This window comes from Rhinopithecus bieti, unplaced genomic scaffold (genome assembly GCF_001698545.2).
Source record: "Rhinopithecus bieti isolate Rb0 unplaced genomic scaffold, ASM169854v2 scaffold_5948, whole genome shotgun sequence".
In the NCBI taxonomy this organism is placed as follows: Eukaryota; Metazoa; Chordata; class Mammalia; order Primates; family Cercopithecidae; genus Rhinopithecus; species Rhinopithecus bieti.
Window position 1 is genome coordinate 1642550 of NW_016805422.1, and position 23236 is coordinate 1665785.

A 23236-nucleotide genomic window follows, 5' to 3' on the forward strand; every position below is an offset into this window, starting at 1 on the left:
TGAGTCAGTGCATTTAAGAATCTTGCAAGCCCGGTACCCCGAACCCCCTGGGCCTGCAAAAGTAGTCTACTCCTCCCTATTAAGGTCTAACATTCCCACTTCAAGACCTGCCTCCACTTTCTCTCCTGACCATCGGACATTGAGTCTTGGTAAGAAACAAAAGCACATGAATACCACAGTGTGGGAGATATTCCATATAAATATGAGTCCCCCCATCAGTGAAGTTTTGGGAGCTGTGAAGTTGTCAAAGGCATGGTGGAAATTTCCCTTTATTATAAAGGATAAATCATTACACCTTAAATTTCCTGCTATTAATAAGAAAGTGCCATCCCTGGTAAGCCTCCTCTGGTTCTGGAGGCAGAGTGCTTTTTACATTTAGCAATATGGCCTTGATTTCATATACTGGGTGACATAAAAAGCTGCCAGTTTTGAGTAGGGTCCAGAGCAGGGAAGGCTTTGCAGCAGGTCCATGCTGTGGTGCAAGCATCCCTGCTTCTTAAGCCATAGGACTTGGCAAATCCTAGGAAATTGGAAATATTTATGGTGGAAAAAGAAGCTGTGTGGAGTTTATGACAAATCTCAGTGGGAAAATCATAACATAGACAGCTAGAGTTCTGGCACAAGGCCATGCCATATGCAGCAGAGAATTATACATAATTCAAAAAACAGCTCTTGATGTAAAATAGGACTCTTGTAAAAATGGAGCATCTAACCATAGGATGTCAAGTGAAAAAGTGACTAAAATTGTTCATCATGAGCTGGATTTTATCAGACCCACAAATTCATAGTATTAAGAATGTCCAGCAGCAGTCCTTTGTAAACCAATATTGGTATATCTGGTGCTGGGTAGGAACAGGGCCGGAGGGCACAAGTAAGCCACATGAAGAGGTGGGCCATAATTCCATGTAATTAACCAGTTTTGTTATGACTGTCAGGTCACACCTGTGACCACATTTGGAGGCAGATTCTTACATTTAGTTGGTGGAGGAGGAAAGTGGTCAAGCTTGGTTCTCAAATGGTGGGTGTGCAGGCTGATGCATGGTAGTCCCACTCAGAGGTAGCTCTGAAAGACAATGATGAGAAAATCATCATTCTCTCTCCCACTGAGCAGAGCTTTGGGTGATTGACTGGATTATCCAATTGGTATTTACTACTTAATCAATTTCTACTTTATTATTATTTCTTTATGCTTGCTTACTTTTGGTTTAATTGCTCATCTTTTCTAGTTTCTTAAGAGGGAAGCTTACATCATTGATTTGAGAACTCTTGTTTTCTAATATGGGCATTTAATGCTATGAATGTCCCTTTAGGTGCTGATTTAGCTGCATCCTACAAATTTTGGTATATTGTGGTTTGACTTAGAAGTATGTTAGTTTCCACATAGTTTGGGGTTTTTCAGAGGTTTCTCTGGTAGTGATTTCTAGGTTAACTTCACTGTAAACAGATAATATACATAGCATTATTTCAAATCTCTTCAATTTATTGAGGCATGTCTCTTTGATGAATGTTCTATATGTATTCTGTTAATGGAATGTTTAATAAATGTTGATTAGCTCAAGTTGTTTTAGAGTTTTTCGTGTTCTAAACTGATTTTACGTCTCCTTATTCTATCAGTTATAAAGAAATATTGAAATAGCAAAGTATAATTGTGAATTTGTCTATATCATCTTTAAATTCTCAGGTTTTGCTTTGTGTACTTTATTTATTTTACCTTAAGTTCTAGGATATATGTGCTGAATGTGCAGTTTTGTTACATAGGTATACATGTGCCTTGGTGGTTTGCTCCACCTATCAACCCGTCATCTAGGTTTTAATCCCTGCATGCATTAGGTGTTTGTCCTATTGCTCTCCCTCTCCTTTTCCCCCACTTCCTGACAGGTCCCAGTGTATGATGTTCCCCTCCCTGTGTCCATGTGTTCTCGTTGTTCAGCTCCCACTTATGAGTGAGAACATGCAGTGTTTGGTTTTCTGTTCCTGTGTTAGTTTGCTGAGGATGATGGTTTCCAGCTTCATCCAGGTCCCTGCAAAGGACATGAACTCATTCTTTTTTATGGTTGCATAGTATTCCAGGGTGTATATGTGCCATATTTTCTTTATTCAATCTATCTAATTAAAGAGCTTCTGCTCATCAAAAGAAACTATCATCAGAATGAACAGGCAATTCAATCCCATACAGAATGGGAGAAAATTTTTGCAATCTATCCATATGACAAAGGTCTAATACTCAGAATCTACAAGGAGCTTAAACAAATTTACAAGAAAAAAGCCCCACCAAAAACTGGGCAAAGGTTATGAACAGACAATTCTCAAAAGAAGACATTTATGTGGCCAAGAAACATATGAATAAAAGCTCATCATCACTGGTCATTAGAGAAATGCAAATCAAAACCGCAATGAGATATGACCTCATGCCAGTTAGAATGACAATCATTAAAACGTCTGGAAACAACAGATGCTGGTGAGAATGTGGAGAAATGGGAATGCTTTTACACTGTTGGTAGGAGTGTAAATTAGTTCAACCATTGTGGAAAACAGTGTGGTGATTCCTCAAGGATCTAGAACCAGAAATACCATTTAAGCCAGCAATCCCATTACTGGGTATATACTCAAAGGATTATAAAACATTCTACTATAAAGAGGCATGCACATGTATGCTTATTGCAGCACTATTTACAATAGCAAAGACTTGGAACCAACCCAAATGCTTCATGTAGTTTGAAAACTTTTAGTTCCTCTTGATAAATTTATCCTTTTGTAATTATGCAATATTCTTCTTATATCTAGTACTATTCGTTTCTCTGTAGTCTACCTTGTCTGATGTTGTTATAGCCACTCCAAATTTCTTTTGATTAGTATTAACATGGAATGTCTTACTATTCTTTTATTTTGAACTTACTTATGTCATCATATATCTTCTAATACAGCAGGTATTTGGGTCTTGCTTTTTATCCAATCTGACAGTTTTTGACTACTAACTGAAATTTTAAAAATTTCAAATTTAATTTAATTGTTGATATGGTTTGACATAAAGCTACAGTCTTGGTATTTGTGCTCTATTCTCAACTGTTCTTTCATTTTATCTACTTTTCTAACTTATTTAAATTAGTTGAAAATTTTATTTAATTATTCAATTTTCTCTCCCCTCTTAGCTTATTAGTTAGATCTCTTAGGGTTTTATTGTTTTGTTATTTTCATTTGTTTTATTTTAGCATGGATTGTTCTAGGGTTTAAAATATGTCTCTTTAATTTATCATGGCCTACCTTAAAACCACTTCACATATAATATCAGAAACCCAAAAGAGTAGTTTCACCAACCTCCCATCATTTATGTTATTATGATTATCATTTTTACATATATTTTAAATTCCAAAATTTATTATTATTTTGACTTAAACAGGTATTATCTTTTAAAAATATTAAAAGTAAGAAAATGGCCGGGTGTGGTGGCTCATGCCTGTAATCCCAGCACTTTGGGAGGTTGAGGTGAGTGGATCACCTGAGGTCAGGAGTCCAAGACCAGCCCGGCCAACATGGTGAAACCCCATCTCTCCTAAAAATACAAAATTATCCGGGTGTGGTGGCATGCACCTGTAATCCCAGCTACTCGGGAGGCTGAGGCAGGAGAATCACTTGAAGCCAGGAGGCAGATATTTCAGTGAGCTGAGATTGTGCCATTGCACTCCAGCCTGGGCAAAAAGAGCAAAACTTTGTCCAAAAAAACAAAAGAAAGAAAATACCTCTAACACCTACCCAATTGTTACCATTTTGGCTTTCTTCATTCCTTTATGGTGTGGTTTCAGTTTCTTTGTGGTGTCAGTTTCTTCTGCCTAAAGAACTATCATCAACATTTTTTGTAGTGTAGACATAATGGTGATGAATTCTTTCAGATGTGTCTTAAGAAAATATTTTATTTGTTTTGAAGTAATCAAAATGTTTTACTCAGTAAAAATATCTTGAGGGCACTGCCACTACTTAAGTTAATGCTTATAGTTGGCAATATGTACACAAATTATTTGGAATTCTTCTGTACATGAGATTTATCTATTCTATCTAATTTATTTAGCAAACCATGTGTTTATATCAGTATACATTTGTGGATATTTAATGTCTGCTTTGGGTTACAGTCTAAAACTACATTATTAATGTTATTACTCATTCTAGCTCTGAGATTTTGGGAGCCCTTTCAGGGTGATTCCTATGTTCCTTGGTCATAGACACATAATTTTATTTTTAAAAGTAGTTATGATGGTTCTCAGCATGATTTTTTAATTATATCTTCTTCTTGGGGTCCATTGAGATTCTTGGGTCTGTGGGTATATTAGTTTTCCTAGGGCCACTATAACAAATTGCCACAATCTGATGGCTTAAAAATGACAAATATTTATTCTTTCATAGTTATAAAACATAGACGTCTGAAATCAAGATGTTGGCAGGGCCATGCTCCCTGTGAAGGGTCTAGGGAAGACTCCTTCCTTGTCTCTTTTTGGTTCTGGTGGTTGCTAGTAATTTTTAGTCTTCCTTGGCTTGTAGGTACCTTACTCCAATGTCTGTTTATGTCTTCACATGTCCTCTTCACCTATTTCTGTGCACAGATTTTCCTGTTTTTACAAGGACACAAGTCGCTAGATTAGGGTACATCTTAATTTAGCATTAACTCTTCTTAACTTGTTTACATCTGCAAAAACCCTATTTCCAACTAAGGTCATTGTCACAGGTTCTGGATGGAAATGAATTTGGTGTCTGTGTTGCTTGAGTTTGGGGGGGAGCACACTATTCAACCCAGTACAGGGAATTTTATAGTTTTCACCAAATTTGGAAAATACTAGGTGATTTATAGTATTAGTGTCTTTTTCTGCACAATACCCTTCTAGGACACCAATTATACAAATGTTAGACTATTTGATATTCTCTCAGGACACGGATACTCTGATCTTTATTTTTCTTTTTTCTTCTTCTACTTTCTTTATTTTTATATTTTTAAGTTCATTGATTATTCCTTTTACAGTGTCAGACCTACTTTTAATACCATCTAAAAAATATCTACCATTTCTTTTCTCTTGATTCTTATATGTTCATCTATGTTCTTAAACACATTGGATATACTTTATCATGGCTGTCTTAATGTCTTTGTCTCCTAATTTTATCAGTTCTGATCTTTTAAAATCTGCTTTTATTAATTTTTTATTAGTTTTGGATAAATTTTCCTACTTTGCAAAACTAATTATACTTGATTGGATACCAAGCATTGTGAAATTTTTATTGCTGTTCGCTGAATTTGGTTGTTTTTCTTTAAATAATGTTGGATTTTGTTATGGCATAAAGTCAAGTTACTTGGGATTAGTTACATTCTTTCAAGTCTTTGTTTTGAAATTTGTTAGGGCAGGTCAGAGCAGCTTTTGGTTTAGAGTCAATGTAGCCCCAGTACTAAAGCAATATTCTTTTGAAGACTGTTTGATGCCTGTATATGATAAGGCCTCTCATTATGGTTAAAGTGACACAAACTATTCCCCACTCTGTGAACTTCCTGAGTTTTTTCTCAAACTACCTATCACCCAACATTTTGTATTTCTTATCCTTGACTTTTATCTTTAGCAATTGTTACTATCTCATAAATGATATATTTATCTAAACTTTATTATTTTTCCCCACAGAAACTCTGTTAAGGGGAGATAATTTTGTCTGTGTTATTTATTCATTGCTCTGTAACTAGATCCCAGAATAAAGCTCGCCTCATTATAGACACTTGATAAATATTTTCTGTGTAAATGAATTATTGAATAAATTATGTCACAGTTACATTTAACTTTCTTAGTTTTCATTTCCTCAAATCTCTACTATCTAATTGAATACATTATCAATGAAAAACAATGGTAATAATATTGTCTGTGAGGCATATTTTAAGCATGATTATCCCTTCTGAAGACTTCTGGTTTGCATCCTCGTATGTTGTAGATTGTACATTACACAAAATTATGTGATGATATGTATGTTTGTGGTCATCTTAGATTAACGTATTCATTCTACTAATTTTCCAACAGATGGCAGTAAATGTCTTGGGGGCTAATATACCAATGCTTAATAGTGACAGGGCTGTCACCAATGAGGAAACATTTATATTTTATAAGGCCCCCAATCTTCTCTTTTCATTTTGGTGGGTTTCTGCATATTTAAAAATTTTTTTATCTCTTATTCTTGGTTCCTTGGGTAAGCACCTAGCTGAAGAAATGCTGAACCAGGGTGAAGAATGTCCATTGGTACTTTTTCTTTTTGATGCAGTGGCTGGAATAAAACACTTGATTATAGTGATTCAGTAACGGAAGAGCTCCAGGCTACTATAGGGCAGTATTTCTCAAAGACTGATGGTATATGCTCACTATCTTCTTCACTTTGCCTCCTCTCCTGCAGGGATGCTTTGCACTGACAGTGCTTGGAAATTATGAACACTTGTTGAATCAGTGCACCATGAGCCTGGGACAGAGTTTAGTTCCTCTGGTTGGGGGATGTTTAGATAAAAAGGCCATGGACTTTGGAAACCAGAAAAACCTAGTTTTAAATTGTGGGTATAACATCTACCAGCTGGTTAAAAGTCCCAGTCAATTTATTCATTGTCTCCAAGGCTCAGTTTCTTCATCTGATAAATGAAGACAAGTGCCTCACAGAATTTTTAAGACATCTAAATGAGGTAACATCGAGAATACAAAGCTCTTGATAGATTCGAAATAGATACTATTTCCCATTCACATTTCAATGTAAGTATACATAATTTAAGTCAGCCATCAAAAATTCTATAAAGCCACAGAAGTATAGTTCAAAAAACTGGCCCCATATTTTTAATCCAACTCAACGTCTGTGGTGCTTTAATGTCTTTTTTTATTGTGTAATTACTCTCTCATAGGTGAGGCTCTTATCTTTCTTTTGAGATGGAGTCTCGCTCTGTACCCCAAGCTGGAGTGCAGTGGTGCAATCTCAGCTCACTGCAACCTCCACAGCCTCCCAAGTAGCTGGGATTATAGGCATCCACCACCACGCCTGGCTAATTTTTGTATTTTTATTTTAGTAGAGACGGGTTTTCACCATGTCAGCCAGGCTGGTCTTGAACTCCTGACCTCAAGTAGTTTGCCTGCCTCAGCCTCCAAAAGTGCTGGAATTGCAGACGTGAGTCACCGCACCCAGGGCTTTAATTTCTTCTATAGCATTCACATCAGCTTATCAACCAGTCTCATGTTAAGCATTCCAGTGACAGGGATCCCTACACATATTTGGATGAAGTTATTAGGATCTATTTGAGTGGATCTCTTTACCACCTAGAACATTTGTACTCCCTTAGCTTTCCAATGTGACATATTAGGCCTTGTTACCATGATGGTGGACCTCTCCACTATGTTTTTGGGCTTCCATCATCATTTCTGTATTTGTACTGCTGTCTTGTTATTAGCTTACTGTCCAGAAGCCCCCTTTTTCTTTACATACATGCCAGCTTAATACCATCCCATTCTACAGACATACCTCTCCTGTTCCCTGATCTCTATTCCTTTTCATTCCCTTGACTTCTGAGATATCAGTATTGCCACATTTATAAATGTTTGCATTTTGACAGTCTTCAGTTTCTTACATAAGGGTTGAGTTATCTAAGAATTTTAGGGACAGTCAGTAAGGGTGGACCTACCAGTAAGGATACTTCTTGGCAGCTACATCTTGACATGGACCTCTATCTGTTCCATTTTAATAACCCGTCCCTGGCTAGAAACTATTTCCATGGGCATGTCTGTGTGATTGTGTTGGGGCATGAGCAGACAAGAGGGAGGCAGAGATGTGCACTAAGGAAAGAGAATTAGGCACCATGATTACTTCTGATTAAAGAGGAGATTTTAAATAGGTCTGTCTCAGGATGTTACTAAAACAGGAAGCCAATGAATATACCTTTATCCTAAAAGCCTATAAACAGGCATTAGCATTAATATAACTTCCTAACTTGATCTAGTGATTGTCATCAAAATTCCTTCTAAGGATCAAACTAATATAATATGGGTTAAATAGCATTGACCTTTAATACGTTTTAATCCGATTGATTTCCCTCATTCTCACTTTTGACTTTGTATTTTTAAATGACATTAAAGGTGTACATACTTAATAGTATTAAATTTTTTTTTTTAAAACAAATCAGAGGACAGCTATAATAAAATGGTGCCAGAAGTCAAGAATGAAAGGGAAAAGGTACTTGATATCTTAAAAGCAAGTGACAATACACGGCAGAGGGATGCAGGGGTTACAGTAGTCTGCATCTTTAAAAACAAATTAGGCTATGAATGAACAGCACAGACTGAAACAGTCAGTTGCGGTGACCCTGTGCATTCACATTGATTTACCCACCTAAACACAGGCTTTAGGAACTGGAGTTGACTGATGCTTAGATGCTGTCTGCACTGGGTCCAAATCCGACAACGAGGATCTACATTCCGCTCTTTGCAAGGCTGATTGGACTTAGCTTTGTGCTCTGTTTCAGCAGATTTTCATCCCAGACCTCCAAGCATCTTGGAAACATTGCTTCATTCATCTCTACAACATCCTATTTGGGGACTTAAGTTACAAATATTATGGGTCCTGTAATTCAGCTTTCTCAAGCTAAATACAGAGAGGTTAAATAGGGCAGAAATTGGTAATAGAGATCAAGTGCATACTGGAAGGGACTCTGCAGTAGTTCCCAGGATACCTCAACAGTGTCACTCCAAAATCCTTTCAGGGATTTCTGTATGTTATTCCCCAGGGCAGTGAATTCAAAAGTGCTAATAAGAAGCTTCTATGAGGCAATTGTACAGACCAGGTTCTTTCTCTTGGGGACAGATACTGTGCCGTTACTTTAGATCCTTTTCTTACATTTTCAAAGGGGCAGAATTAATGACTGAATTAGTCTAACACTGGATATGCCTCACCTTTAAAGTCACAGACACCACCTTTCTCTACAGAAACCCAGAGTGCAGAAATGCTTCTTGAAGACATTTATTACAAAGCAAGAAAACTCTTGGGTTTTCTAAAGCCACAAGCTAGATTTAGTTTCTTTTCCTTTAAAGAGGAAACTTGAGAGGCAACATTAAGAATACCTTCACAATCAGTCCTTTCTGTGGACAAGCGGGTTTGAGAAACTTCAAAATGTTGACCTCATTTTGTGGTTATCTTCATCTCCAAGTAAATTTCTAGAGCTTGATATAAAGGGATTGAGACATTTTTGTGGTTTCTCACACTTTAACTTTCATACTAACTGGCAGTTCAATGGGTTCACAAGGAGGGAAGGGAATGGAAAGGAAATCTGGAACTGTGTAGTTACTCTTTCATAGGTGAGGCCCATATCTCTGATTGTGGCCACATTTTCTTCAAAGGATAGTAGTATGTTAAAGTTTTTTAAATCTATTTTCGCAGGTGAAAGGAAGGAAGAGAAGATTAGAAATTAGCCTAAGGTTTCTGGTCTAGTAATTTACAATGTAGGTGACACTGTGTTCCAAGTGTTTTGGCTTTTGGTGTGAACCAAATTTGAGATGTATCTTTACAGCCGTAAGTTTTCTGGATAATACATGGAAAATCATAAGCCTCTTTCCAAACATGTAAAGCATTTTATTCTCTGAGCCACTCAAAAATGTATATTCTCTTCGAACACATTGCTGCCTTGAATGTTTATAACATTATACATATAAAAATTAACAATAACAAGTACTATTAGTAATTATTAAGCAACTTTCTGCCTCACTATACAAAGTATATCCATAGGTATGTAAATGTACACACACGTATACATACACACATAAACACATAGAATCTTGTTTAATAATTCTAACAACTCTTTGATGTAATTACTGTTATTCTCATTTTATCTACAAGAAAAAGGAGAGTCTATGAAACTCATGATCTTATATACAGCATAATACAATAATGGCAGAATTGCCTGACATCAAAGCATGAGGTTGAATTTAAAATAAAAAAAAGAAACAGATGCAAGTTGTTATCTGTACTCCTCCATACAATTAATCTGGAGAGAGAAAAGTACTAGGAAAGAAAAATCATTATTTATTGGATTGCCAGAATAATCTATATAGTGGGCTAGAGCCATTAGGCTGAATTTTACAAAGAAGACACTGAGGTTCACAAGATTGCAAATTGTTGACTGTGAATTGTTTAATATCTATCAGGTATTAAATGGCAGAGTCAGGACTATGTGAATCTACTCACAATGTGCTTTTCTTTATTGCTTAAAATCCATCCGAAGAGAAAACCTTGTCATTCTCACCATAGTCACTAAAATCAGGGTGGAATTTTAGGCCACAGTCACTAAAATCAGGGTAGAATGGCACAGGGCTGTGGCATTTTTACCTCAACAGAAAGATGGTAGAAAGCTATCAACTTTGGGTCAGGTGTGGTGCTCACACCTGTAATCCCAGCACTTTGGGAGGCTGAGGTGGGTGGATTACCTGAGGTCAGGAGTTCAAGACCAGCCTGGTCAACATGGTGAAACACTGTCTCTACTAAAAATCAGGCATGGTGGTGGGTGCCTGTAATCGCAGCTACTAGGGAAGCTGAGGCAGGAGAATCACTTGAACTGGGGAGGCAGAGGTTGCAGTGAGCCAAGATCGCACCACTGCACTCCAGCCTGGACAACAAGAGTGAAACTCTGTTTCACAACAAAAGAAAAAACTATCCAGTTTTGTACAGAGTTCTAGAAACATTTTCCACATCCTTAGTCCTCAGTGCTTTGGAAAGTTGGGGTTTAAATGACCTCTTGAGCCAAAATGTGACTACTGTATTCCTCCACGTTCCATTACAAATTTGGCGTGAGCTTCATATGACTCTGGAAACTCTACACTCCATAGAGAGGCTAGTTTTCTGAGTCCTCTCACCTGTAGATGGACCAGTAGAGCCCCTGACAATTTCTACCTATATTAGGTAAGTAAGTAGGTGAGTAGGTAAGTAGATAGATAGATGATAGATAAATAGATAGATAGATTAGATGATACAGATATTGATGACACTTCTGGATGTGTGATAGTGAGTTGCTATGACATTGGCTTTTCTACCCCAATAGACTTAACAGCTAATGCATTTTCTCACTTTGAACACCAGTTCTCTCACAGCAGGCCTTCCATACCAAGAAGGTTTCGGAAATCCCAGTTCACCTCTGTTTGGATTATCTACATTTCACCTGGCTCCTCCACTCAAGTGCATTTTTAGGCCAAGAGCCCAGCAGTGTTATTCTTTTAATTTTATATGCACACAGAGCTGAAACATTTGAACTGCAAGCGTGGGACCGTATACTATTCAATTAGATGTTGGCAACGTAAACACTCACAGACACTAACTGGCCCAGACCAACTACCATTCTCTTAAATTAGTGAATATACTCTAATGGTGTGGCCAATGGTAGAGCAATTTGGGAGCCTCAAGAACTATAGAAGCAGTGGAAATTATAGTCCACAGTATGACAAGAAGTCCTTTAGAAAGGACTTTGGCACAATTAGCTTATTTCAGAAATAAGAAAAGCCAATTGGATTAATCTGCAAAATATTGGCAGTATATTGATACCAATCACCTTTTGTCACTATTTACTTACCTCTCTGTTTCCTTAGATATATAGGACCAGAGACCTAGATTGCTTCTTACAGGAATCAGTACGTATTTGCACTAAAGAAAGCACAGGGCAATGAGTCTTTCTTCCCTCTTTTCCTCTTGTACCTTGTACAATTTTAAATTTCAACTTATTTTTTCCCATATAAAGTTTCAACTTATTTTTTCCCATATAAAGTTTCTAATTAAATATTCTAGATCTATGTTTGGAAGTAAGATTTCTTTGTTTGTGGGGGCTCACAACTACCCATCAAAATTTTAATCTATAGGTATTATTATTTACAAAGTCATTTTTATAGTCTACAACCGTGGGTGTTACTGTTCCCTATCCATCTTATGATTTCAACTAAATCAAGCAATGAAAATTTTATAGTGCATCCCTAATTGTGCACCAGACTGGAACTGTTCATACAAATTCCAAGCAATTACAAGGCTTTCTGGGAAACATTGGCAGCAAACCCTGGATTAAATGTTTATAACAGCAAGCCAGATGGGAAACAGAGATAAGGAAAATCTCATGGAAACCTATTTTTTTTCCCCCAAACCACAACACTATTTTAAATTAACCTGGCCAAGGGGAAGCACTTTCACATTGTTGATCAGTAAAGAATTTTTGGTAAGTAATAACATTTAAATTGTGGGAATAATTTTACAAAAACATAATTCTTTGTATCATCTGTGACCCATGTTACCAATAGATAGCAGATAGATGGACTTGATGAAATTCTAAGGATATATTATAAAATGCAATTTTAAAAGTAGATGTTTTAAAGCTAAAAATGTGGCTCATATGTTAAAGTTGGGGAAAAACACATGGAAATATTTAGCTGTACTTGTTTCACATGGAGACTATGGTGCACATATAGTCAACTTACTCATGCTAAAAATACTTTTACTGCTTGCGAACTCGGGGGGAAGGCTGCCATTTTTGTAGATAAACTCTACCTCTTAACAGAACTGGGCAGTAAGTGTCTCTCAACCACTTGAGCTCATGCTTGCTTCCTCTAACGTGATTTAAATGGTCTGAAAGTTACAGAGGTAGATTTATAAATAAGCTAATAATACTGAAGTTGCATGTCCCATCATTTGTATGGGCTCTATCCCTGGAAGGATTCCTAACATGCTCATACATACTATTTTGATTTATGGTGGAATATATTTTAACTATAATTGGTTAAGTCTGCTGTCTCTTTTCACTCGCATTTTCCCTCTATCACACTTCCCCCTTGATGGATGGTATTGGAGTGGCCATGAGCATTTTTGGGTTACAGCTAAGTGGAAGTTGAACTTGGGAAACAGTTGTTGGGTTTCATGTGAGATGCAGTCAACTCCATGTATATATTGAGTCAACTCCCATATATTCATATGAGATGCAGTCAACTCCATGTATAGATTTTCATACCATGCCAAGTATTTTCATGTCATACCAAAAACAAAAAATCACTAAGTTGATAAGATGCATTTTGAATAGAAGGAATGATCAGGCCCTGGGATTGTTGTGAATCCAATAATGAAGAGAAATAAATTATATGGATGCATTTGGGAAAATATTTAAATTATTTGCTCTATCAATTACCTTCTGCTGTGTAGCAAATTTCCCCTAAAATTAATGGTTTACCCTACACCCTATGGACCAAATCTGGCCTGTAGCCCATATTTTTATGTTCCACAAGCCAAGAATAGTTTTTATATTTTTAAAGAGAAGTAGGAGAAAGAAGAGGAGGAAGAGGAGGAGAAGTTAGAGGAGGAGAAAGAGAAGAAGGAAAAGAAATGTAACAAAGGCAGCAGAAAACGTGATACAAAAACCTAACATATTTATTGTCTGATCCTTTAGAGAAAATGTTTGCCAACTCCTGGCTTAAAGCAACAATTTATTTAGCTCACTATTCAGCACTTGGTGATTTGGGCTGGGCAAGTCTCCTTCTGATCTTGGGCAATCAAACTCACATGTCTGCAGTCAGCTGGGGTTGGGAAGGGGGGTGTCTGAAGGCTGGTGATTGGACTACCCTCCTTTATAAGTTTGGCAGTTGGCTCGCCATCAACTAGCATGACACAATGACTAGGCCATAGTCTCTCATTATTTGGAAAACAGGTCAGGACTTATTCTCATGATGGCAATTGCACTGTTTCCAATGACGGCAAGCAGGAACAAGTGCCAAATCCAAGCACTTTTTAAGACTCAGCTTAAATCGTTTTTGGTAATATTTTATGAAAGTAAGTTCCCATGGCTAAGTTATCATGGAAGGATTCTACTAAAAGGCATGGATTTTTAAAAATGTAGCCATTCTTATAATCCAGCATACATGTTGGTTTCCCATGAAATAATGACAACAGAGATAATATAAAACTAATAATATGCCATTACTATAAGGACACCAATGACAAACTCTTAAGTGACAAGTATTTAATTTTAGTTACAAAGAAATGTAAAATGCCCTAAAATTTTTCTGTTCACATACGAAAAATATTTGAAGAATGTTTTCCCAAATTGACAACAATTCTGAAATGTTACGTGGAATTGCAAATAAAACGTGTGAATTTGAATGAATCTTTGCTAAATTATCAATAAAGAAAACATGACTTAGCATGACTAATTATGCAAAAGAAACTCAACTATTTCTATTTTATTTAAAAAATTATAAAATCATAGTTATATCATTGGTAATGAAACCATATATGGCAAATAATGTAAGACAGAAGAGGTGTGTGTGGTTCACTGGCATTTTTTAAGTGTTTTTTCCTGGATTTTGTAAGGTGGGTGCAATTTTTTAGCTTTTCAAAATTTGTGATTTATTTTCTTACTCTAAAACATATTTATGTTTATAGCTAGTTTTAGATATATACTTGTGCATTATTTTCCTTATATAGAGCCTCCAAAATTTCCTAATTTCAGACCCCATGAAACCTAAATCCACCAAGGGAAGGACCAATAAATATTCCTAGGCCTGGTCAGGAAAGTAGAAACCTAGGCCTGGTCAGGAAAGCAGCTGGTGCAGGGAGAAAAGAAAGAAAGAAAAGAGTTCCAGCTTCTTGTGTGGGTTTGATGTGATAGTATTCGGAATTTGGCATCTTCTTCTCACCTCCAAGTTTGATTTAAAAGCCATTAGTAATCTTTTCTGCTCACAATCATGTACGATGCAGTTTATCAGCTCTAGAGTGATCAAAAGTCCATAGTGTTTGAAGACTACTAAGCTGATATCTTGAATACCTGCTCACTTTGGTTACCTCTCATTCCTTCATCCCTGGCAATGTCCCCCCTCCCTCAAAAGGTTATTTAAAAGATACAGAACACATGGACGTAAATATGGGAAAAACAGACACTGTGGACTACTAGAGGATGGAGGGAAGGGAGGGTAGGTTAAAAAACTACCTATCAGGTACTATGTTCACTACCAGGGTGACAAGATCCATACTGCAGACGTCAGCATCACACAATATTCCCATGTAGCAAATATGTACATGTACCCTCTGTGTCTAAAATAAAATATTTTTTAAGAAGAGATAGAAAAGAGTTCCATTTGACAAGTGGAGTAAAAATTACTCCAAGTGATCAAGTAATTTGCTCATGGTCGCGTAGTATATGGGAAAGCCAGGATGGCAAACAATTTGTGTCTACCGACAAGAACCATTCTTTTCCCATCATCTCCCTCAGTCTTTATCCTTCCAAGGCATAGTGACTACCTCTCTAGGTTGGTAAGAAATAGATCCAACTTTATTATATGCTCATTATTAGTCATTGAATGCCTTCTATATGCAAAACCTTAAGTTAAGTGCCAGAAATCCTGGAGAAACAGGGAACACTGTAAAATAAAATGGAACACTATTAGAAGGTAGTACATGCTAAGTATCTAATATGTGCTACAAATTCTTCCTATGTGAAGATCCAGGTAGGTGGTTTTGAAGGTAGTATGGCACCTATAAAGTAAAGAGGTATTGGTGGAGGGAACTCAGAAAAGGAGGAGGGATGATGAGCAGTGCCTGGTTTTATTCAGGTATATGGCTTTATTTGATATATTACACATATTACTTCCCACAAAGCATCTCAAAAGGACTCTTAGAAATCATCTAGTACAAATCTCTACCATTTACAACAGAGATAATGATTTCTCTTACCTCTGCCAACCTAATTCACTCGCCCAGGGTCACCCATCGAACCACTGAGCCAGGGTTTTCAGTCATGTTTTCTCAGCACACTCTTGGCTAAACTATTAATACTAGGACCAACCATGATACTATTATTTGAAGCTGGTGGCTGTTCTTTAATACCATCCCTAGATTAGTTCAGACCTTAAAGTTACTTCTGGTGTTTACTATGCTGTGGCTGATATTTTTCAGATTTTAGTCCAGGATTGAAAACTCTAATCTTTATTCTTCATTTCTGTTTTGTTGTTTGTTTTCATTACCCCTTTGTATTGTTGAGGCATCCTAGAGATAGTAATTGCACATAGAAAATAACTCTTTTAATGTGAATTGAATTATTCCCATTCTAAAATCAGTTTGAGGTCACCACCATCAAGACAGCTAGAAGATAAGACCTTTTATATTTCGTTCTTGATACAAGCAAATGAATTAAATGTGTTCTGTCTTGTTTATAAGTGTTTAGTATATGTCAGAAGTTTCATATGCATTTGATAATAGGAATCATGGAATCGCCAGCCAGTGCCTCAACACTGTCCTTAGAGCTGCTGGTTATTATCCTTATATGTCAAATGACTAGGTTTTGAAACTGGGTGGATAAAAATGAGGTTGAGATGAGCTATTTCCAAGTGGCTCAAAGAACAGCTCTCAATGCAACTAGAAAGAATTAATATTAGTAGGTTAAACATGTATAGCAATTTGAAACTGGGTGGATAAAAATGAGGTTGAGATGAGCTATTTCCGAGTGGCTCAAAGAACAACTCTCAATGCAACTAGAAAGAATTAATATTAGTAGGTTAAACATGTATAGCAATTTGCTTTCTTTGCCTTTACAAATTATCTCAAAAATATTTTAATAATTCAGTAAAAGTAGATAGAATAGTTATGATTACAGTTTTATAGTTGAAGAAATTAAGGTAAAGCAACATCAATGATGAGCTCAAGGTTAAAGACCACGTTAAGGGCAGAACTGGGATGAAACCCCAGATGCTGACCTGGGCCCCATGATTCTTCCCCTCCCTCTATGCCCATCTTTTCTAAACTGTGTATCACTATCCCAACACCCTCTTCCACATCTACTCCAGATAAAAAGAATTCATATCCCTAGTTTCCAAAATTGCTGTTCAGTATTTTTATTTTGTTATTCAACGAGTGGCCCAGTTCCTTCTTTATAATAACTACACAGTGACAACAATGTTCACTTACTTCTACATAAAACAGATTTTGTAGTAAATAATAAAAAGCTGTGAGAAATCTTTAAATCAACCTAAACATTTCCTGGAGACTTGAGGGACAAAATGGACAAGAGTTGTACCACAATTCCTGTGAACATTTTCTTTGATCATGAAATCTATACACTTGGCATCAAAGAGCAGATGCCTGTGGATTCAAGACACAGCCCATAATTGTAATGATTAAAAAATGTGTCCAAAAAGTAAAACCTGAATATCAGTCTATTATATTTATGAGTTTCTTGGTTAACATGTCCAGAGGCTAATGCCACTGTGGTGACTTAGAGGTACCACACAGTAATTTATTTTACCTTACAGTCTTAGATAAAACAGCACAACTATACTTATTAAAAGAACTATATCACTTTAACCTCAGTTACCTCTCACACCCAGTTTGCCCAAGGTCATTATGTCATCTGACCTGAGTCCAGGGCTTCTGAGAAGAAAGCCCACAGCAAGGGAGGCAATCTGGAATGACTGTATAAGTAGGCCTTAATGGCTGTTCTTTGGCCTAATTTACGAAGTCTTCTTCCTACACTTGAGAATTCAGATGTTTCAGACTCAAAATTAAATTGATGTCTTAACCAAATCATAGATGCAAGTCCTCAAATGCTGTGTAATTGCACCATCACCCCTAGGAGAAGCTCTGATTAAAATGAATCACATTGACCTTGGATGACATGGCCTAAGGGGCAATTATTCCCCAAGGGACTTAATTAAATGCAATTAGACCAGTGAGAGTACATTTAATGAGTCCCCTTGTGGTACCTATGTTTCCAATTTATTTTTCCAGCAACTTTCACTAATGATTTGATTCGCTCAACATCTGTCCATGGATAATGATAGGGTGCTCACTACTATAAGGTGATGGTGGGATACTTGGGTCCCATGATTCAGGAATTAGAGAAAAGATACAGGCACATGGCAAGTTAAATAGGAATATGAGAAGAAATATGTTTATGGGCCAAGTGAACAGTAGAAAGGATGAACAAAATACTGTCAGGAAAGAGTTACTCAGTGTGGGTGAAAGCAGACACAGGTGGCTTCAGTGATAACTTGGAGGTCTTGAAGGATACAGATGAAGAGAGAATCATGGACTACTAAGCTGGAAAGGATTTTAGAAACCATCTGGTCTGGCTGGGTGCCGTGGCTCATGCCTGTAATCCCAGCAATTTGGGAGGCTGAGGCAGGCAGATCACTTGGGGTCAGGAGTTCGAGACCAGTCTGGCCAACATGGTAAAACCCTGTCTCTACTAAAAATACAAAAATTAGCCAGGCTTAGTGGCACGTGCCTGTAATCCCAGCTGCTCTGGAGGCTGAAGTAGGAGAATTGCCTGAACCTGGGAGGCGGAGGTTGCAGTGAGCCGAGATAGCACCACTGCACTCCAGCCTGGGCAGCAGAGCAAGACACCATTTCCAAAAATAAAAAGAAACTATCTTGTCTCATAACTTCATTTTACATTCAATACTCTGGAGCTCTTAATGAGCTATCTAACTTACTCAAAACCATGCTGCCAGTGGCATGAAGTATTTTAGGAAAGGAGAGCAGTATGAACAAGCTGAGTGGTACAGAGGCATGAAGTGTATTTTGGGGATGGCATGTTGACCAGTTGAATAGGGTAAATAGTATAGGTAAATATGGGTTGGAAAAATAGGTTTGGGCTTATTTCTAAAATGCTATGTGTAGAGTTTGCAATTTATTTTGCCAACAAAAAAGAATATAGATATGTACTTGAATTGTGGATTATTACAATCAAAGTAGTATTTCCCAGAAGATTAACCTGGTAATTATGTCTCAGATGTATGGGAAATAGTAGGGACTGACACAGGGTTGGACTAGGCTAATATTAATTATAACAGGGGGCCAGGCGTGGTTGCTCATGCTGGTAATCCCAACAATTTGGGAGGCCGAGGCGAGCAGATCACCTGAGATCAGGAGTTCGAGACCAGCCTGGCCAACATGGTGAAACCTGTCTCTACAAAAAATACAAAAATTAGCTGGGTGTGGTGGTGTGCACCTGTAATCCCAGCTACTTGGGAGGCTGAGGCAGGAGAATCACTTGAACAGGGGAGGTGGAGGTTGCACTGACCCAGGATCGCATCACTGGAGGCAGAAGCTATAGTGAGCTGAGACCAGTCACTTCACTCCAGACTGGGCAACAGAGCGAGACTCCATCTCAAAATAAAAATAAAAATAAAATTATAACAGGAGTCTCCCATGAAAACAATGATCTCTACAGATATTATGAGAAGCCAAGAGTGTTGTGCAAGTGATTCTGGACAAACATTGAATATGACTCCTAGGTTTCAAATAAGGATTTCAGAAGGCATCAGGCAGGGGTGGTTATCAGAGATGGGAGCCAGAACTGATAGCAGGAAGATCAAGGAGACACTGAGAGGAAAAGGCATGGTCCAAGACCAGAGGGTTCTGGGATGGCTCAGGAGCTCACAGTCAGGAATGATCAAGGGTCCAGATAAATAGTCTAGAACTGAGGTGAGCCTAGTCATTGAAGATCAGGGCAAAACTGTGGGTGGAACCAGCAGAGAACCAGGGGCCAAGAGGGCTCAGACACCAAAGGAAAAGGTACAGATCATGGTCAAGATGGAGAGTTTGGAATGGACTCTTCAGACCTGCAACCTAAGTAGCAGCAAACAAGAAGCATCTGGTGAGCAGGGAAGCTGGAATTCAATTAAGAGAGCACCAACAGATGTGGATGCCCAGCAGTAAGGAGCCATTGATACTGCCAGCTGGAGATCCTCACAAAGGCAGATGAAGCCTTTTCTTTGGGAGTGTGCACATCTGGAGGAGCACCAAGACAAGAAAAAAAAAAACCAAAACAAAAGTGGAAATTTAACATTAATATATCACTGGAAAATCAATGCTATAGGATTCCTTACACAATAGGGTTTTTTTTTTTTTTTTAACTGGCTAGTACTGTTTTTATTTCTAACTCTATGGTGTGATTGAGAAAACGTGTATGGAAGCAGAACATGAAGTTGTCAGTGAGGCTAAATGTACTTATCTGTATCTGCTGCATATTGAGTGGTATGGTCTGAATCCATCTCCCAAAATTCATGTGTTAGGAACTTGATCCGCAGTATAGTAGTGTTGTGGGGGGTTCTTTTGGTAGGTGTCTGGGTTGTGAGGGCTGTGCTCTCATAAATGGATTATGCTATTATTAAAAGGGCTTGCAGGAGTGGGTTTGCTCTCTTCTGCTCCTCTGCCATGTGATGATGCAACAAGAAGGCCTTCACCAGATGCTAGCATATTGACCTTGGACTTCCCATCTCCAGAACTCTGAGAAAATAAATTTCTGTTCTTTGAAATTACCCATTCTCAGATATTTTTGTTATAGCAGCCCAGAACAGACTAAGATGTTGAGGAAGGCTTTGCCCCAGTGAGAAAGTTGCTTAGATGTTTTCTTCTATATTAGTAAGGGACTAACTTACCTCAGAATTGCAGGTAGAAGTAGGATTTTGTACACTCCTGCTTACAGAGAGCTGAGTGTACAGGGAATTCACCCAGATCTAAAGACAGTAATTTAGTTCTTGAAAAAAAATGGAGGGAGTCAATATCAGAAGCTAGAGCTGGTTTCCAAGAGGGATGGTGAGTTTGTGTTTTGTTGCAGTGATGTGGAACTCACAGCAGGACATTGAAGGAATTTTTTTATTGGCCAGCTGAAGAGGGACACTAGCAGGAAATGTACATATTTGGAGTCATACACAGTACTGATAGTTGAAGGTGGGTAGGGGAGTCATTGTTGCTTTTTAGCGATAGTTACATCAACTGTTGTTTACATGAAATTGTTTCTATTTCCTCCATTTTGAAGGTGCAAACTCATTTCATACTAACAGGAGCATAAATGGCTTTGGTAAACTCTGGCCACAGCTGGGCTGGATCGTAATTAGAGGGGCAGCTGTCGAGGTTTTTGAATTGCAAACACATCTGGAGATGTGACATGGGATTTAAAAAGCAGTCTTCTGCAAGGGGCTGGCAGGCCAGAGTCTAGCGTCTGGCTTGTCGTCAGAAACCACGGGGCATATGCTTAATAAAGCAGAGTTTATAGTTCCATCAGTCACTTAAGTTAAGACCGGTTCATGTCAGCTTTTGAAAGAGCAGGGAAGATGTAGCTGAAAAGATTCTCTTTTGAGGTTTTAATTATTTTCTGGTTGGTATGATAGCATACTTATCTTGGCCTTTCACCTGGTATCCTGGAACGTCTACCCCTATTTCAGCCTAAACTACAGAACCAAAATGAAAATTTATATAAAGTCAAACCAAAGACAAATTATGTGGTAAAACAACTTTGAATGAAAAATACATTGGTGTATAAATGATCTGAATTTAGAATACAGTGACTGAATACTTCAGGTACTCATTTTTCCACTGAGCCACCTTTAGTGCCATTAACCGTGGGTGAACAATGGGGTGGGTATGGCACCATAAACGCAGAGACAGGTCTGGGTTCACTGGCTTTGTGATAGCAAAGATGAGTGTGTCCCATGCCAGCCCTGTTGAAATACATCCAATTTTGGAATGACAATTTAATATGAGCAGCCAAACATGGACTTAGTCCAACCTCAAATGTCCTACTAAAACTGTGTGATGGCTCATAAAGATAGCTCTGTCTCCAGGAATTTTATGGACTAAAGCAGTGTGCTAAAGTGATAGATAGCACCCCCAATCCCTCTATTGAGATCTGGATCTGTGTTGTTTTGGACCACCATGTACCAGAGAGAAATGTCCAGCAGAGGGGAATTAGGTATGAAGTCTGTATTTGTCTCATTCTGATTCTGTACCTATGACTTGTTAATTTTGTAACCTTCAAAATGGAAAAATAGTTCTAAATATAACCAATTGAAAGAATATTGTGGTGCTCACTGTCTTGAGGAGGCATTTTCCACTGTGGCGTTAATGTTCCTTTTGTAATAATCCATGATCCCTGACACGTTTACTGGTTGCTTTTTCTTTTTATTTTCAGAATGTACTGCCACAAACACATACTATCTGAACATCTGGTATTTTAAATAATTCAAATAATGAGAATGACACACTGAGTTCTCCTTTTTGCATTAGTTGCCAGGAAGCTCAGAGCTAAACACCGTGCCGAATTCCTTATCCCAAGCATTAGGTACAATGATCTCCTGTGTTCTTAATCTGCATCCTCCTCTTTTTAAAAATACTATAAGAATACTTTGGCAAGTTTTTAAGCTGTTCAGTGTTGGGGGGCATTTCTATGGAGATATAAAATTAAAGAAAAGTAAGAAATATGATGAGCTCTTCATTACTCATGCTTTACCTGCTCATCAGGACTCCAACTCTTTGTCCCACCACAGTCTGGCTCATTGAGTAACATTAATGTACAATGTATTGTCTCACTGCTGAGCATTCCACAGGATCTTGTTCCTATTTATTATACCCCAACTCTGAACTGATCAGACCTATTGTCTCTTTTGTCCTAGAACTTATGGCTTGGGGTAGTGGGTGACTCCCATGTTATTGTGTCCTCATGACAAGGCTAAGAGTGAGACAGGATACCCTCAGAGGACATGGGTGGGATACCTAAACCAGACAGGGGTAAGGGTGAGAAGGGAACAGACCAGGCTTCCCAAAGGAAATGACCAAAGCAACTAGAAGGGGTGATAAGGAGAGATTGATGAAAGTTCAGGGAGCAACAAGAGGCAAGAAGCATGTGGCCCACCTGAGGAATGTTGTGCTTATCCAGCAGAGAAAGAATGACCATTGACATTTGGTTCAATGTCAAGACCGATGATAACACACATGCGCCAAGAGGGTATGAAAAAGGTTTATTATTCACCTGCCATGGCTTCCTGAGGAGAGTAGGGCAGGCTCCCAAGGATGACCAAAAATGGCTTAAAAGAGCAGGGAAGAGAGAGTGGTTTGGCTTTTTTGTGGTTGTGAGGTGGGGCCAGATCAAGGGTTCTGTGCAAGTTCCCACCAGCACCAAACGAGGGATCACCTGCCTTTGTTTTCAGCCTGCCGAGATGTGGAACAGAAAGGGAAATGGGAGTGTTGGGGCTTGAAATCTGTCCGCAGTCAAACTTAAATTATGGAGTCAGATTCTTTATTACAAGTAGTTAAATAAATTCAATCAATAATAGATATAGAGGATCAAGACAAGAGGAAGGAAAACACTTTAGTGATAAGGGTGAACCAGAACTAAAGCAATGGTGATAACGATGGTTCAGAGCTTTAAGAGATATTCTGGATGTAAACTGGTAAGGGACAATGAGTGATT